Genomic DNA, 19,771 nt, shown 5'->3' with positions numbered 1-19,771 from the left:
AGAAATTAAGGCCCATACCCTCTACGTTGGAGGGCCTTGGACTTGATCATGGAAATTAGGGCTCCAAGGGTTTCCTTTGTTCATTGTTCTTTTATTCACCATATGCATGAGACTAATTATTGTGTGGATTTTGACGGATTTCCAATAATCTCCCCAACGAGTCTTTTTTTGTTGATGCCTTGCCATCTACTCTAATTGCTTTGGTTATAGATGATACCAGCGGAATAAAATATTATTGGATGTAAATTTTTTTGTGTAACTCATTATTTATTTATAAAAGCTCCTTCTTTCAAACACACACTCACACACACAAATAAGAAAAGAAAAAAAGAAAAGGAAGAAAAGATAGAAAGGTGGGATCACTAGTAACGGGACAAGAAATAGGAAAAGAAAGGAAGTAGAAGTGAGGGGCAAAATATAGAATATGTAGGCCTCACAAGCTTATTTAGGGCTGTTTGGTTGGATGAATCCATCGATTTGAAATAGAATCGGATTTCAAAACCATGAATTTCAAATCTATGGAGTCACAAGTAGTACTAGATGGAACGATGGAACATGAGGCATGAATCTACACCAGGGTTCCACCTAGGCCCTAAGAATCCACAAAATCTAATTTTTAAGCAAAAACTTGAAATTCATGGATTCATCAAACCAAACAGACTCTTAAGTTATGCACAAATTCAACAAAAAATAGTAAGATTTTCTATATGCATAGGATAGGAAAAGTTAAGTTAAGCATTGGCAGACAAGTTCCTTAATATAACGAAGTTTGTTTGCACATTTTCTCACTCAGTGAACCAAACAAAATGATTTTTTGGAATTTCAATGAAAATAATATATTTTGTCACATCCCACCCAGCTGGATCCAGTCTCACCTGAATACTTGTGGGGGTGATAACACTACAAGATTAGGTTCACAGCCAATACATAATCATACAACACAATATAGCATAATCCAAGAGCAAAAAGGGAAATAAAGTATTAAATATCAAGTATCAAATGTTAGTACAATTATTATCGAATCATTACTCAAAGTTAGTCGAAATCATAATCAGATTTTAAAGAAGAAATTGTTTAACAGCAAAAGCCTAAGTATTGTTATCGAATGATAGATAAGAGCCAAGTAACACCCCTACAAAACAAATAAATAAAGAACATAACTAATGGCAACTAAGGCAACTAAGGCAACTACTTTCTCCAATGATATATTCAGAATTTCAAAAGGGTTGGAGTCTATAAGCACAGCTTGTGCATGGCACAACTCTCCATGTATCTTTGTATCCTCTCTTGCCGATCCCTTGTAAGACTTAGCTAGCGGCTGACCCTCCAGGTAGAAGGAGTCATCATAACCTGCAATAGAATATAAGAGAAAACACATATAAAGGAAATAGTTCCACAGAACTCAACGAGGTCAACATAATCACACATCCTGCAACAATCAAACACATTTATATATAATATAATTATAATAAAATAATGAATGATGATGATACAAATATGATCCTAGACTCTAACGAATGTAGTCTCTATGGTAAACATGCATTAAGTTACAACACCAGCCTCCTCTAGGCGGTCTCGTCAGTCTCTCTCACGGCACACAAGCAATCAGGCCTGATCAAGAGAGCCAGAAGCTGGGGCCGCCCGCCGGAGCTTCTTTCTATTGACTCTGTTTGTTTCCAGGGGCTTGGCTTGAACCACTCCCGTTGAGACTGAGTAAAGAACTGAAGCTAGCAGCTCCTGGGTTCTCCATGGCAATGCGGTCAAGTCACATCATATTGTGGCTGGGGATTAGGTCACTTGTCTCTCACCAACACCATTGGTCTAGGAACTGGTGCATGTTAGGGATACTAGCCCAAATGCAAAGTCAACTACATCTCGTGCTACATGTGATCTAGATACCTTCCCTCATTCCTAGTGTAAAACCCAGCCCTAACCTTGACCCGGAAACCTTGTTATTTGAAGGTCCAGTGACCCGAAGTAAAGTAAGAAGTCAGCTTTGGGCCATCCCAGTGGAGGACTTGGTGTCTGGTTTTGAATCCATGAGAGTTGATGATGAGGTTCTATTTATGGAAACTGAATCTTGATGAAGATCGGATTAGTTGATGGACTTGGAGTGCTCTCTATCATGGTTTGAAGGCATTTCTACCTATTAGGTAAGTCACTTGATATGTGTGCAAAACCCCTTTAGGATTGGATTTGATCTGGGTCTTCAATTCCCTGTTTAGGAGTTGCTGAACTGATTGGTCGACTGATTGGTCGACTGGACCAGTCGATCAATCCACTCGACCAATGGGTTTTGTCTTTGGCAATTAGGTCTTGCTTGCTCTATTTAAGTCCAATCTCGAGTCTACTTCGTATTTTCTGCCTCCAAACTCTTTGGAACGAACCAAAGACCTCTGCAAGTCATCTCCCTTGCATCCTTGGTGTTTTCTTGACGGATCTTCGTCAAAACTCTTCCTTTTACATCAAAGGTATGTCTACACTCTCTTCTTCTCCTCCATCTCTGTTTTTCTTTCCTTTTTGAGTTGAGACAGTAGAGGAGATGCTGCATTCTCTGTTGCAAACATCTCTGGACTTGTCTCTCATGATCTCCCTAAGGATTAATGGCTAATGCAATGATCTTAACCATGATCATTGCAAGCTTTTGAAGGAATCATGATCAAATCATGATCTTGTCTTTGTTTATCTTCTGATTTGAATTCTGATCTTCTTAGATCTACTATGTTGATCATGTTAGTAGTCAATTGCTGTGTTTTCTTTTCATGATCCATGATCTATCAATCTCTAGTTGTTTCTCTTCTACCATACCATGTTCTCTTCATGAATCATGATAGTTACATATATGTAGGTTTTGTTTCCTTATTTAGATTTATACTCTTAGGTCTATTTTCTTAAAGATCTAAGTATGCCTTTCATGATACCTTTATCTGAATCAATGATTCATTCTCCTATTGTTCTTGTCTTTGATTTCTATCTTGAATTCTTCAAGAACCATGATTGATCTAATTATGGTAACTTTTTGTTTCCTAAATTGTATCTTGAAGACTTGATTTGATAAGTGTTTTGAGGTCCCCTATATGTTAGGATACTACTAATGTAGTTTACCCCTTGATTAGTACCATTTTGAACCACCAAATTCGGATTTTATATCTTAAAACTCTGATTTTATAGGCTATCGTTTGCATTGGTCGACGATTGGTCGATCAAAGAGACCAATCCAATCGACCAATGAGTACAAGCAACTCCGGAATTGGTCTGTTTTTGGATGTTTTGGTATCTTTTCTGTTAGGGATCTTTCCTAATATGTTGTATACACTTGTTTAGGACCTTCTTCTCAAGTTTGTCAAGATCTTACTTGATTTCTTAGGATTCCTTTGCAAGTTATAAAAGGTAAGGATGGTTACTTCTTTAACAACATAAATTGCATATCTTAGTTTCTATATTTGAATCTTGTTAATTTATTTCTTTAATTAGATTCTTATAATGTTATACTACTGTGGTACTGTCTTGATATCAGTAGCATTACTTATTTATATTGAATTGACTCATGTATGATTTACTTACCAATTATATACAAGTTGATTGTAATTATTGATTTCTTTCCATATATGAAGTTACCATATATGTGATGTTATGAATTGATGCTTGTGTATGCTTAAGTATGGTTTGGAAAGGAGAGGTGTCCTTTTGACACTTCTGTCCTTGGACTACTACGAGAATATTATGGGATGTTTCCGGAGATGCCCTCTGGACACCTTCCTAAACTGTTGGATGACATATTTAGGACTGTCTAGTAGTGTTTGGCAAGGATGTCCCGTTATGTCAGACCCTAATCGGAGGGGTATTGAGACCGAACGACCCGTGGTAGCAATGGAGATTCACGGGCGCTCAAGACCGGTAACCAACCCGTGAGAGGACAGGAATCACATTGTGGGGGCCATTTATTGGTAGGGTTGCATATGGATAGACTTGGGCTCACGGGCGCTCAAGACCGGTAACCAACCCGTGAGAGGACGTGAGAGCTTCCCGTTTACCATATGTGGATGACCAATAGGGTTGATGAGTCCGTAGTCAGGGACTATGAGGACTCTAGTGTGAAGGATACCGGAAAGGATCGTCGGGACGAGGAATGGACGTATCTGGATCCGACTTGATGTAACTAAGTAGAAGACTTGCATTTGGCTAGGCTTTACCCTGACATGCGCCGGTACTTAGACCAATGGTGATGTGAGAGAGTGGTGACCTATACCCCCAACCATGGAATGTCCCGAGGGATGCCGGACCCATTACCAACTGATGATGAGTGATTGAGACCTTCCTAAAGAAGTACGGTGCTATGACTTAAAGCATGTCTCGCTAATAGAGACCAGCATATGTAGAGTTAGATTCATACATTCATTGTTTGTCTCATACCATATTGCATTTATGTTTGTTCGAAATCCTGCCATTTATGTTATTATAGATTTAATCGCCTTACTTGAGTTTCTTTAAAACTCATTCCTTTATTGTACAATGTTTGTTAGACTATTCTACAGGGTTCGAATATCATGACGGCCCGTATGAAGAAGTGCAAGGAGAAGAGGCATATCTCTAGGAAGGTGATTGCGGTTACGACAATTACACTGAAGATCCCGCGAGTGGTTATGCTCCGTACGATGCTTAGTCCGACCATAGAGTGGAAGCGCCCTTGTGCCGTTTATGAGATTTATACTTATAGGGATATTGTCTATAAGATTGAGAACAATTTAGTTACCTATTGTACATGCTATTGGGATTAGATTCTATCCTGCTTATTCTCTTTTAGAACTACTTTTCCGCTGGTTGTAGAGTGGGATTTTGCCTCACTTTACTTATATGATTTAGACACTCTGATTATATTTAGTACTCTGATTTATATATGATTCATTCTTTTCTTATTTGGATCTATGGTTTATCTTTCGCATTTTTATTATTATTGTTCATGATTATGTTATTGTTTATGTGGGAGGTTGATTACTCGATACCTGATCTTCGGGCTGTGGATCACACTCTCGGGTATGCCAGATAGGGTACCGGCTGGGAGGATGTGACACCTAGTGCCCTTTTGATCCATGTATCCTTCCCACCTAGGAATGTTATTCCTCATGGCACTCAAGCTATCTTTTGGACTACCATTCCTTAACCCTACGGTCATCCATATATATTGGGGCGGATGCATCTCATGTCTCCTCATGGCACTCAAGCCTTCTTTTGGAAGTCCATGAGCCCAACCCTAACATATGTAACCCGACCACTATATGATAACAGTAAGTTTGCATGATGCTCATAGGACCCAGCCTCTGCCTTCACGGGTCACTCGGCTTTAATACCCCTGCTGAAAGTGTAGTAACACTCAATCGAGTTTACTAGCCAAACAAGTCTAGACACATACTGACCATGCACCTAATGAGTCTATGGGGATGCATAAGCACCAGGGGTAATTGGCAAACCCACAACCCCGGGTTGGTACATATATAGTAACATGAACTTAAACGTCAAATTACCTTTCATCCGTGCAAAATCTCACGCAATTCATAAAAGAATATTCGACATTTTTGTAATGGCAAGAATAAAATCAATTAAATACAGAAATATATGGATGGATTTCCTCACAATATAATAACAAGCATCAAAATTAAATTAATTACATGACATATGAAAATGCATCCTTCACCTGTCGATGACAAAAACAATTTTCAAATGCCCAAGAAATCCACCAATTCAAGAATGTAATCAAGTTACAAACACCCTAGAAAACATAAGGATTAAATTAGGCATAAATTGGGAGTCAATCATGAATCATTCGAACCCAACTTGAGCTCTCGAATAGGGGCCGATTCGTCAGGCTCACCAGGGCTAGTCAACCGCTCCCCTAGGGCTACTACCAAAATGCCCAAATTTGAGTTCATTCCGAAATCCAATTGATTGGGGGGGGGGTTTGGGACTTCAATGAGATAGCAATATTGTCCCAAAAACACCTTCCAATTTGTCATCAGTACAAGAGCCCCAAATTGGCTCGTCAGAGAAGAGTTGTTGCGAGCATCTCAAAGAGGTTTGATCGGTTTCAAATGGATGAAATGAAACCAACTGACACTCATTAAGACTAGGAGGCATACAAGGAAACTTCAACCAACGCCTAACAACAAGCATGCACTCTCCTACCAATATTCTCCAACATAAATGCTAACCACCAACCTAAATAACCCATAGATAATGAAGAGAGATGGTTTCCTTACCTTCTCGCACGATAATCTCCACAATCCGTGCTTTAGCACTGTTAAACGAGCAAATATTCTTCAAAACTCCAAGCTCTCCTCTCCACGTTCTCAGCCTCCCTCTAGCATAAACAATTCGTTTATGAGGTTAGAAAACCATAAAATAGGGTTTCTTGACCCAAATTCCGGAAAATGACCTTTTTTGTGTAGGTAGTCAATCAAATTGACCTGCCGCCCCCAATTGACAATCCCTTTGTCTTTTAGCTGTGAAAGACATTTTCGACGAGCTTTGGAGGGTAGGTACTCCTAAACTTTTCCCAATCAATGCTAGAATTTATCTTGGTATTTGAGTCCTCTAACATTGGTTTTCGTGCATGTTAAAAAATCTCTTTTTTATGCCTTTTGGACTAACTTTCTCTCTCCTCTTGAAGTCAAATAAGGTAGCTGGGTCTTCTTCTAGTTCATCCAACACCATAGGTTCGATTTTTGAACTTTTGGGCTCAACTCGAATGGTCCAGAGTTTCTTTTTACTAGAACTCCGAGTTCGTGGACCTGAACCAATGGGTTACCAGGTTAGGATTTAGGGGATTTTTACATCTTTCACAACCCTTTTTACCCACCCCATTTTATTCAAGCAAATAAATAATCTATTACGGATAGTAATAATATAGTAGTGTATAATACTATCTTTCACTGCTTCACTGTATAATACTTCTAATTAGTATCAACAATACTTGTTGTGCTCGAATTTAACCCCTTCACATGAACCGTGTGTTGTGACTAAAATATCCACTTCCGGTTTATACCGGTTTGACCAGGTTCAACTGGATTCAGCTGATGAGACGAATGAATTTAAGGGACCACCCAAAGGTTAAACAAAGGCTTAATCATAGCCATCCGATCTATACTTTCCATCTGACGGTCATCAATGATAAGAGACAACATATTCAAGCCTATAAATAGAGCCAAGATTCTCATGAAAGGTAAGCTCATTCGAATATTCACACTTCTCGCTTATTTTCCATTAAAGCTCTCTGAGAGCTCTACTTCTGATCATCTACTGACTAGATCGTTGGAGACGGGCCGATCAAGACGATTGGCTTCGTTTCTCACTGGTGTTCTATCTTTCAGGAGCGAGAGGTTGATTAACGAAAGAGCGAGTCAAATCGATCCAAATCTGAGTGGATTGGTGCGAAGGATTACGGTTAAAAGCCTCCGGCAATTTTAGCACCAACATTTTGGCGCCGTCTGTGGGAACCTGAGCAAGAAGCTATGGCTCAACTACCGGAAGAGCATGATGATTGACCGATCGTTCTTCTGCAATCTTTTTGTTCGGAGATCTTTGGCTCAGTGATCAAGTTTTTCTTCTAAGATCTATTTCATTTTTTGGATTCTTGAACAGTCTTGGAGAAGCATCAGAACTTCTATGTTCTTTTTCCGATGAAGTTTCATATACTTCAAGTGAGATCTGAGTCGGTTATGTGAATTTGGAGAAGAAAGCGAGATCTTCTTCACAACTCTTATATCTTGGTTTTCATAAAGTCACAATAATGGTGGAGCAAGAAGCATCCTGCTATATCTTGTTTCTTGATCTCTGGTTCTAGCTTCGATCTATCTCTAGATCTTTGATCGGCATTTCAAAAGATCCCTATTATTCTGATCGGTGTCTCAATCGGTAGTTTTTCTTTTTGTCCTGTGACTAGCGTTTCTTCTAGATTTGGTTCTTTACCTTCGATCTATTGGATCTACTGATTATGGTTCCACAAAACAACCAGCAAAGCGAAGTCTCTTCTTCAGTAGCTACTGCTTCAAGATCCCTGCAGCCAACGATGATACTTTGCCCATCATCAATCTTGCTGATAAGTTTTCCTTTCACTCGGAAATAAGTATCTCTATTTTCAGATCTGAGACCTCAGTCACCGTTCTTTCAGATCTAAAAGCATGAAGATCTCCATCGCTCTTTTCTGCAAGTTCATGACCTTCGAAGAGTGTTATATGGCCGAACAACTTGGTTGCTTTATTTTTTGGCGAGGCACAAAACAAATCGAATCTACAGCAACAATCAAGGAGCTGAGAACCAGAGCTTTTAATGGCTGATTTGTAGAAGAAGTTCGTAAACAACTACAATTTGAATTGAAATTGAAATTCTAAGAAATCGAAACATGCCGGATATGAAGAAGAGTGGCCAGACTCTCCTTCTCGGCAGATACGAGGTTGGAAAGTTTCTTGGCCATGGAACCTTTGCAAAGGTTTACAACGCGAAGAACATCATAACTAAAGAAATTGTTGCAATCAAAGTTCTTGACAAAGAGAAAATTCTTAAAGGAGGATGGGTTGCTCACATCAAGCGTGAGATCTCAATCTTTCGCCGTGTTCGACATCCAAATATCGTTCAGCTTTTCGAGGTCATGGCGACAAAAACCAAGATCTACTCTGTTATGGAGTATGTTAAGGGAGGTGAGCTATTCAACAAGGTTGCTAAAGGGAGATTGAAAGAGGAGGTAGCAAGAAAGTATTTCCAACAACTTATCTCCGCCGTCGGATTCTGCCACGCCAGAGGTGTTTACCACCGGGATCTCAAACCTAAAAACCTGTTATTAGATGAAAATGGCGATCTTAAGGTCTCTGATTTTGGCCTTAGCGCGGTATCAGATCAGATGAGGCAAGATGGGTTGTTCCATACCTTCCGTGGAACCCCCGCATATGTAGCCCTCAAGTTCCGGCTCGCAAGGGTTATGATGCGGCCAAGGTGGATATTTGGTCATGTGGAGTGATTTTGTTCGTTTTAATGGCTGGTTATCTTCCTTTTCATGATCAGAACATTATGCAGATGTATAAGAAAATCTATAAAGGTCAGTTCCGGTGCCCTAGATGGTTTTCCCTTGAGCTAATCCGTTTGCTTTCTCGTCTTCTCGACATGAATCCAGGAACAAGAATCACGATTCTTGAAATTATGAAGAACCGGTGGTTCAAGAAAGGATTCAAACACTATTTTTGCCCCTGAGAACGAAGCTCTGGAACAGGTTTTCTGACCCTGAATTTAAGTGTTTCCTTCTTGCTCCTGCTAATCTTAAATCTCTCCAAATTCTGCTAAAATTGCCGATTGGATCTAGATTGGCAACAGATGAGGATGTAGGCATAAAATTAGAAACGATGTCCCTGGTTACTAATGTGCAGCGTGAGATGGAAAACGAGTTGGTGACTTTTAGCAAGAGTTCCAAAGAGAGGAGCAAAGAAGGCGATGATCTCTTTGCAGTTAATGAGATATCTGAAGAGAATCAGAAACAAGATTTGGGGGAGAATTCTGATTTGCAAATAAATCTAGAGAGAACTTCTGACAATGAAAATCATAAGTTGGAAACAGATGCAGATACACATGGAAGACTTGATCCAAAATTATCAATTATCGGGGCACTTGTGAATTGGAAAGTAAAATAGTAATTTCTACCATGCACTGAAAACTGGTTGAGGTGGGAAATAAAATGAAGGTGCAGAATATTGATACTCAGAATAAGGAGGATGCGAAGGTTGTGCAGAGAAAGCTGGACACAGATACTTTGATTCCAAAATTTGAGAAGTTGCTTCCACCAACATCTAAGAAGCAGCAGATTCCCACAATGCATGAGGCAATGGAGGATCAACTTGTAAAGTGAATTTTGACAACTCATTGACACCACCTTCTTCTGCAATTTCATTTGGTTACTGTTTAGCAATAGAATTGTTCGATATAATGCCTCAATGGGACATGGGAACTCACCAAAGTTTTCATTTGGCCATGTTAATGCAATACTCACCAAAGTTTTCATAGCCCTCTGTTGCAAAACAGGTATACCAAACCTTAGAACACGTATGAGTGGACCAATCGTCTGCTATGTTATTGGGTCCTTCTGAAGATGCTCTTCCAAGAGCAAATGTGAGAGAAGTTCAGCTGCCAGCTGTCGCACAGGTGATGTTGGATAATCCAATAAGGGGATAAGAGGATCCATTGCTTGGTGAGGAGTCAAGTTATATTCAGAACGGCATTGCCAATGCTCCAAAATAATAACAAGAACCTGTAAAGTGCTATGCTGTCCATCTGGCTTGAATTCAGGTCTCGATAATAAGAGAAAAAGGGGTACAACCACTTTGGCTGCTGAAGGGCCCTTTGCAATGGTAGCATTATTGGTTAGTATCCGAAGTAGTTCTGCAAGTACAGCACGGAGAAAATATGGTGATTCAAGGAGAATATCTAGTATGCTCTCAACAACCCCAGCTTTCACCATTTTCATCTTACAAACAGGCCGACCTTTCCCTAACTTTATAAGAGCTTTTGAGATGGCCTCATGGAGGGTGTAGTTTCTACCATAAAGAAGTCCAACAAGGGGAATGACAGCACCATTTGCAGCAACTAGTTCTCCCAAATTCTCATCATCCAGTAGTTTATCAAGTGCATGGACAACTAAATGATGAGCAGGACTAAACTCAGTCACAAGAAGAGAGATAAGAGGCTCAACACAGCGAGTTGCAGCCACTGTAGACCTGATTCTTGGATTTCCAAAAAGGACATAACATAACTCAGCAGCATCTCTTTTCAGTTCCATTGAACAATTTGATGAAAGAATCCTACAAAGAACATCCACTGTATTCATTTCAGCATCTGCAATAGATAGGGCTTTAGATGGACTTTCGCATAGTAACCTGGCCAAAGCAACTTTCTCTGGATTGCGAAGAAAATGCAAACTCGAAAATGCAAACTCTACGGGAATCTTCCTTTCCAATAGCTCTTGTACTCAAACATCTACTCCTCAAAGAAGCATTTCAAAGATTTTTGAAGAATTCGAGTACAGAAAGAGATCATGGAGCAAGAAATCTACTGCAATAAAAAGGCTGAACATTAAAGCATTGATCATTGTGCAACTTTCTCTAAAGGCTTCTCTCAGCCACATAAAAGGTTAATCTCAGTTATGAAGGCTTCTGACCAGCAATTTTCTATAGAGCAGAGACTGATCATTATTCTTGAAGACTTATTTCTATCAGTAGAAAGGAGACAAGATTTTCTGATCCAGGGTCATTCTTTCCGAGGGTGATCCCGACTTTCCGAAGTCAGGCCCAAGTGGTCAGCCTTACGAGGTCACGTCATGCCTTTTCAACGCTGACTCAGGGTCACTCCTTCCGAGGATGATCCCGGCTTTCCGAAGTCAGGCTCAAGTAGCTAGCCTTCCGAGGCCTGGTCATGCTTTCCGAAGCTGATCACGGATCATTCCTTCCGAGAGTGATCCCGACTCTTCGTGAGTTAGGCTCAAGTAGCCAGCCTTCCGAGGCCTGGTCATGCTTTCCGAAGCTGATCACGGATCATTCCTTCCGAGGGTGGTCCCGACTCTTCGTGAGTTAGGCTCAAGTAGCCAGCCTTCCGAGGCCTGGTCATGCTTTCCGAAGCTGATCACGGATCATTCCTTCCGAGGGTGGTCCCGACTTTACTTAAGTCAGGCTCAAGAAGCCAGGTCATGCTAAGCTAATCACGGATCATTCCTTTCACGAGGGTGATCTCGGATTGTTCCTTCCGAGGAATGATCCCGACTTTCCAAAGTCAAGCTCCAGTAGCCATCTTTCTAAGGCAGCATCTTCCCAAGGCAATTTTTTGATTGAGAACAATGGAATTAATCAATAAAACAATTCAAGGATCAGGTTATATGGAGGATTATTTATCGAAAGCTCAAAGATTTTCTGCAGGCCATTATCTGAGAATATCTGATCAGCTATTAAAGCTTCATCAGCCATATTTTCTTCAAAAATATCTCATCAGAAGCTAATACTAAATACAAGTTTGATCAGAAATATATATCTAATCAGATATGCAATGATCAGAAGATGATAAGTTAATATTATAAAGAATTCCTTCAAACTATTACTCTGTCAAAGACAAAAGGAGCTGATCAAGAAAATTTCTCACAAAGCAGATTATATTGAAGATTCTAATCAAAGTTGCTAAGACTCTCTTCAACTATTGTCTAAAGGACAGAAGACTTCTGATCATGTAACGCCCCAATTCCCAATATGGGAAGTTAGGTCGATACTTAACCCAAGAGCCAGTTTTTCCTTAGGTAGTGAACCATTCGTGATAAAATAGACCGAAATTAAACTCAAAAATTTAGAATATTTAAGCGTGAGTCTATTTTTAAACCAAACATTTCCATTATTCTAAAATATCCAAAATAAAAGGGTTCGACTATTACATTTATCAAGTAGAACATTTCACACCAATTACATAATTATTTAAATATAGATAAAAACATATTTTATGTCCTTAACAAATAATATATGAATGAGGTTCATCGATATGGACTTCTTCGTATCACGGCCAATTCTTCAAAGTCATGCCCTACACTTCACCATCTGGGAAATATTGGGTGTTTCAAAAACTTAGCAAGATCAAATCTAGCAAGATATCGACATGTTTGAAATAATGTATCGAAATAATACAAGAAATACAATCAAATGAAATAATAATGCAATAATGCTAATGCACAAGTTATTATTTATCTTATTTGGAAACAATCGATGCCCATGCCGTTCATGGCTCGTTATCGCCTTGACATGCGTATTGCTCCATTTGGGATTCAACACATCATACCCCATGCCGTTACATGGCTGCACGCGTTATCTCGATATGTGTGTTGGTCCCTCCGTGTTATCATGGGTTTTCCCAATAGGAAGGATGAAGATTGATCCACGCGTTACGTGGCCTGCGCTCGTTACACAGCCCTATCAACCCATCCAATTCTCTATCGGACCATGATAAATGGAAAAGTTTATGTCTTCTTCTTATAATGCAATATGCAATGCAATGCTAAATCTTGATACTCAGAAATTTATAAAAGACTATAAATGAAACATATAGATATAATGCAGGATTTGAAATATAGATCAAATGTTACAATGGTTCAAGTTAGTAGATATACATAAAAGATTCTCACTTGCAATATATATCAAATATGTAATTATTCAAACAAGTGGATATAATGCAAAACTATCACTTGCCTTCACGATAGGTTCAAGATCACAATAGTGCAATGCTTTGAGTGGTCTAAGGAAACACAAATTAACACAAACAATTACAATGAAATGGATTCTGAATAACGACTCTTTGGCCCATTTCCTCTCCTTGGGTGCAGTCTCTTTGTAGCTCTGTTTCCTCGGCTGTGCCGTCTCAATAAATTTACTTTCTACCAAAAAAAAAATGGATTCTGAATAAACTTAAAATTTCTATTTAATGAGCTCTCTCTCTCTCTCTCTCTTCTTTGGAAATCTCCCTCCCGTGAGACCAAGTCTCACCCTCTATTTATAAGCAAGAAGTTGATATAACGATTTAAATAATTTTAATTAAGTAAATTAATAAAACTAAACGTATTGATAAATTCTTAAAGAATTAAGTATTGATTATATAAAAGCTAATCTATTACTTTATATTTTAATTCTTAACGTATTCTATTTTCTTTACTTGATTATAAAGTATTGAATGAATTAAGATTATTAAACTAATAATAATAAATACTTAACTGATATTATAATTATTAACAAAGAATTAAGTATAGATTATATATAAAAGCTAATTTATTACTTTATATTTTAACTCTTAACGTATTTTGTTTTCTTAAGTTTACAAAAAAATGAAGAGTTAATTTTCTTAAAGTATAAAAATGTTTAAGATTTATTAAGCTAACGATCATAATAAATATTTAACTAATAAATTATTTATTAGTTTAATATTTGAGTTTATTTAAGTAAATTGAAAAAAAAAAGATTCACTTATTTGGTTTCATTAATTAATTAATTTATCATTACTTTATTATTTTCTAAAGAAATGATAATTACTATAAAACAAAATAACATATATAATTAAAAGATATAGTAAAAGATTATTTTATGAAAATTGACCAAAATACCCTTAGTAAAATCTAGGGGTATTACAGATCAGCTATTAAGGCTCTTGTCAACCATTTTCTTTAAAGACTTCTGATCAGCTATTAAGGCTTTCGTCAGCTATTTTCTCTGAAAGTTTCTGATCAGCTATTAAGGCTCTCATTAGCCGTTTTCTCTAAAAGTTTCTGATCAACTATTAAGGCTCTCATTAGCCATTTTCTCAAAAAGGCATCTGATCAGTTATTAAGGCTTTCGTCAGCTGCTTTCTCAAAAAGCTTCATCAGCCACTCTTTCCTAAGAATACTTCATCAGCAACTGATCAAAGATACAGCAAGTGATCAGAAATACAACAAGTGGTCAGAAGTATAGTAGATGTGCAGCAGGTCAAAGATTGTTGCCCCCTCTATGTTCCTTTCATCCTCAAGATTCTCTTCCGTCGCCTATTATTTCCTTTCTAAAATGATTTGGGGGCTGAACATTTTCCAAATGCAAGAGAAGATCAAGATTGAAGAATTCTCACAGCCAATACAAGATGAAGAATATTCAAAGTCATCTATCAGAAAGATTCAAACCTCCTGACCAGACTCTCATACAAGTTCGACCTGATCACCAGGCTTGGGGGCTTGTGTTGTGACTAAAATATCCACTTCCGGTTTATACCGGTCTGACCAGGTTCAACCGGATTCAGCTGATGAGACGAATGAATTTAAGGGACCACCCAAAGGTTAAACAAAGGCTTAATCATAGCCATCCGATCTATACTTTCCATCTGACGGTCATCAATGATAAGAGACAACATATTCAAGCCTATAAATAGAGCCAAGATTCTCATGAAAGGTAAGCTCATTCGAATATTCACACTTCTCGCTTATTTTCCATTAAAGCTCTCTGAGAGCTCTACTTCTGATCATCTACTGACTAGATCGTTGGAGACGGGCCGATCAAGACAATTGGCTTCGTTTCTCACTGGTGTTCTATCTTTCAGGAGCGAGAGGTTGATTGACGAAAGAGCGAGTCAGATCGATCCAAATCTGAGTGGATTGGTGCGAAGGATTACGGTTAAAAGCCTCCGGCAATTTTAGCACCAACACCGTGGTTGGTCCCACTAGTTGGCTCAAGAGCCTATTCACAAGAGAAATAGTGAGTGTAGGCCAACTCTAAATCCGGTGAACCACTTCCAAAGCTTAAGTCAGATTTAGGATCAACATCGCCCCAAGATTAGGGGCTTAGAAGGCTAGAAAAATGATGAACATCAAATGTTCAAGGAATAAAATGCACGTTATCAAATATGATGACAGATGAGGGGTGTTTATAGTGGAACCTGATGCTTCATGGTGGTTGAATTGTCCAACGTGGTGGATCTCCTTCAGAGATGACATGTGTGTTAAGAAAACAACACACAAAACAAAGAATTTACGTGGTTCACCCGAAGACTATGTCCAAGGCCGAGCAGATTTGGTGTTTCAATATGAGAAGGGAGAAAAAGATATTACAACCTAGTCAATTTTTCTCTACCCACTCTTTACATCTCTTAACTTAAATTAAGAGACTATAAATAGATATAAGAAAAATGAGTATTGACAGATTTTCCACTGTACCCAAAAGGAATGCTTAAAAATAAATACAAGAATTTCCATAATCTTTAAGACCCATTGCAACAACTTCCTTATGTACGCCTTCTATATATGGAATCCAAAAGTCGATACAAACTTTCTAATTGTGCTTAGGCCTTCAAAATGAGTCCAAGTTCATTTCACCACATCCATATCCAACCTTAGCAATCGTAGACTTTCCAAAATTTTATATTGATGAAATTAAACTTTATTTAATTTGTTGAGACGCCTCTATGCTTCCATTTTTACGAACAATTTAAATTTAAACCAATTTTCACATGTAATGAAAATTAATCTTCACCATAATAACGTGGCATACAAGGATGCTACCGTTGTTTGAAAAAATGGTTCGAAATAGCACAAAAAGGCGATTGGATGTTGGCACTTTCAAGTGCGTTATTGATTCACTTTCTCTAAGACTTTATTCACCCCTACCACTGTGTGTAAGAGGATTTCAACGAATAGTCTCCCAGGATACAAGAAAGCACCAACATAAGTTGTTTTTAAAATTTTTGTTATGCACTAACTAATCTGAGCACAGAGTATTTATAGAAAGAGATGAGCTCATTCTGTGAATCAGGGTGTACCCATTAGTAGAGAGGTACCTTTTATGTAATTTCATGACTTTGTACAAATATGTAACTCTTTGTATATTCACATCCATGTACGACTAAATATGTGCCGTCAAATCGTTCGGCTGCACGATTTGATGGTCCATATTGATCAAATGTATTGATTTGGATATACTTTATAACAGGTAGATTTAACAGCTAGATTACTAATGCCAATCTATCTATTGGATCTTCTTGGATTCAAATGGATCTATCTCCATCACCTTGATTGACCATTAATTAAAAGAAACGGTCTAGATCAAATCTTGCTTGAAGAGATGCAAGCATGCAAAGTGCCAATGTGCCATGTTCGTGTACCAAAAAGACCTAAACAACCCATTGCCCAAGCAACATGTGCGCATGCACGCTCGGATGATAAACCGTCCTTGCATGTACACTGCATACATGTTACGACATGTTCTATTATCATAAATTGGGATTAGTAGGTAAAACCTATTAATTAACTCGGAATAAAATTTGTCGCTATTCGATGTGGGACTCAACATAAATACTTTCTTAATATAGAAAATAAAGAAGACATTTTATTTTATTAATTCTAAAAACCCAAGAAATATACATTCATTCTATTTAAAATGTCAAGACAACCGTTCTAACGGCCTTATGCCTACTGACCAGGAAATTAATGCTGATGTTGACAAGACTTTATTTGCTCTCTCTACAAACTAGCCTAAATGGCGCCCCATGCAGATTGAGGTTAGGTCAATGTATCTCTATCAGATACGAACGTCAGAACTTTAGGTGGGTGAGGACAAACTACACTGCTAATCCTGGGATAGGAGTACGAGACCTCAATCTTGTCCAAGCTCTTGCCACGGGGATAGGTACGTCCCAAGATGTCCATGCCGAGGGTCTCTTGCTAATGAAGCCCCTTGGCCTAGGGACCTCATTGCTAAACCTCAACTCTTGAAGGGAATTAGTGACCAGAAATCGACATCAAGAACTGAAATCAACAACCATGGGCCCAGCCTTAACCTTGGTCTACTCGGGGTTTGGGACTCGGTAAAAATTGACATGACAAATTAACAATACTCTATTATTATTTTTTTTTTCTTCTTCTCTACCCTCATGGATTCTCTTTAATTTTTTTCTTTTTAGTTTTATGAAAGAGAAAGAGAAAGAAAGTAAAGTTAGACAAAATTACAAGAAACACATGCAAATCAATTGAAAATGAATGGGATTGAATAGGATTGAGTAGTTTTGAGTTGATGGATGGAAGATTTTTATGTTGAAATCTGATTCACACTGATAGCGAGATTTTTGGACAAGTTCAACAATAATTGTCAAATTAAAATCTTAAATCATCCATGATGCATATCTTGAAGATTTCATAATTAGTTACTTATGTTTTCTTTTACAAAAGTAAACACATTCAATGTTTCAATTAACAAAATTAGCAAAAATTAATTTAGATTTACAAAACTAACCAAAACAGTAATTTTTATTTTTTTGACATTTTTACCTCTAAAACTAATCAAACCGAAGGGGAAAAAATCACTATTTTCTCATCCCATGCCGATATGGTCAATTTTCCTTAGGGCCTATTTGGTTATATGAATCCAGAGATCTCAAATCTCTGAATTCATGAATCTGAGAATTATACCCGTTTGGTTGTAAAAATCTCTAGATTCATGAAATCTAGATATTCACATTTTTACACTAAAAACGTGAATCTGTAGATTTGTGGGTAAATGATGAAATCCATATATTTCAAAAAAGCTATACATTTGCACATTCACAAAAATCACGTCGATCAAATAGTTTTTTAGGATGAATCCATAGATTTCATTCCATAACCAAACATCTAATTTTATAAATTATAACTCCATAGATTTGAAATCTCCAGACTCATGTAACCAAACAGACCCTAAATCGAGAGAAATCACTATTTTGGATAGTTTTATAAACTCAAATTCAGTTTTAGCTAGTTTTATTAATTAAAACATTAAGCAATAACTTTTGTAAAAAAAAAAATCTAAAATTACCCGATAATGTAATTTTTCCTATTTATTTACTCAAATAACCATCAAATTTTCACGAGGGTAAGGATATGCCATATACCTCTGGCGTAACTTAGGCGTTACGAATGCCCTTTCCGCTTCTTTTGTCTAATCCAATAAATTCAAATTAATAATGACAAACGTTGAAAAAGGAACCTGCTTTTCAACCCAGATTCAAAAAGTTTTTATTTAGTTTAAGGTTTTGTTTTCTGTTACTTTTTTCCCACTTACATGTCATTTAAAGGCTTTAAAACTAATAAAACTCAAATTTTACGATTTTTTTTTTTTGGGAAACACAAAATTTACTTAAACGAGGTTACTGGAAAAAAGATAAAGAAAAAGAAAAAAAAAAAGGGACGAGTAAAATAATAAAATATTACATAAAATATGTACATATGCAAATCTATTGGAATGACATGTAAAGGAAGTCATCAACATCAAGAAGCTGGCCCAGATGACAAAGCACCCTCTGAGTATGTAATCGAGGTGCGCAAAAAGCTGGCCCGGATAAATCTCAGATACCAAAAAAAAAAAAAAAAATGCCTAAAGGGCCTGTTTGGTTACACGATTCTAGAGATTTCAGATTCATGAATGCTATATTTATATCAATTTGGTTGTGGAAATCTCTAGATTCATGAAATCTAGAGATTCATCTTTTTACACTAAAAACGTGAATATGTAGATTTATGGATATGGGGGAAAGCCAGAGATTTTATCTCTACTATAAAAGCACTAAACATTTGTGCATTCACAAAAATCACAGATGAATCCACATATTTCATTTCGCATATTCGGTTAACCAAATAGTTAATTTTATAAATTATGACTCCATAAATTTGAAATTTCCAGATTCATGTAACCAAACATGTTCTAAAGTTATATGAATTGGATTTAGTTTCAGGTGTCTACAAGGGCATGATTTTGCAAATTTGTTAAATTCAAACCCTAAAATGTTAAAAAGAAAAAAACACCCAACAATTTTGATTCAGGCAATTAGATATAAAATTGATGATGTGACAAGCATCTAAATGTAACATAGTCATAGGTCACATTAACACACAAAAGAAAATTCTATCAAAATCTGCAAATTTGATGATGTTAGTACTTGTCTATTTTTTTTTTTTTGTTTTTTTGGCATACTATGGTGAAAAAAAAAGCAAAAACACTCTTTTAGGTTCCAATAATTGAGTAAATATGATATGTATGTTAAATAAAATCATATGTTTCAACAAAGGGTAGACCTAATTCGGAAAAAAAAAAAACGTAGTTTACGATGTGCAAATTAACAACATACATGAATATTACACATAAGTAACTACTAAAAGGTTAATGGTAAAATAGGAATTTATCGATGTGTCTTAGATCCGAACAAGATTCCGACTAAGCCGTGCTGATAC

The 19,771-nt window shown here is 37.3% G+C and overlaps 1 pseudogene; it reads left to right on the top strand.

Annotated features, from left to right (window-relative positions):
* The first annotated feature begins 8,395 nt into the window (after positions 1 to 8,395).
* On the top strand, positions 8,396 to 9,237 carry LOC148999578 (CBL-interacting serine/threonine-protein kinase 12 pseudogene; annotated as a pseudogene).
* Positions 9,238 to 19,771: the final 10,534 nt, after the last annotated feature.

This window comes from Hakea prostrata, chromosome 11, assembly GCF_041222555.1.
Source record: "Hakea prostrata isolate BN-2017 chromosome 11, UWA_Hpros_2, whole genome shotgun sequence".
In the NCBI taxonomy this organism is placed as follows: domain Eukaryota; kingdom Viridiplantae; phylum Streptophyta; class Magnoliopsida; order Proteales; family Proteaceae; genus Hakea; species Hakea prostrata.
This window is presented reverse-complemented; position numbering and strand designations above follow the sequence as displayed.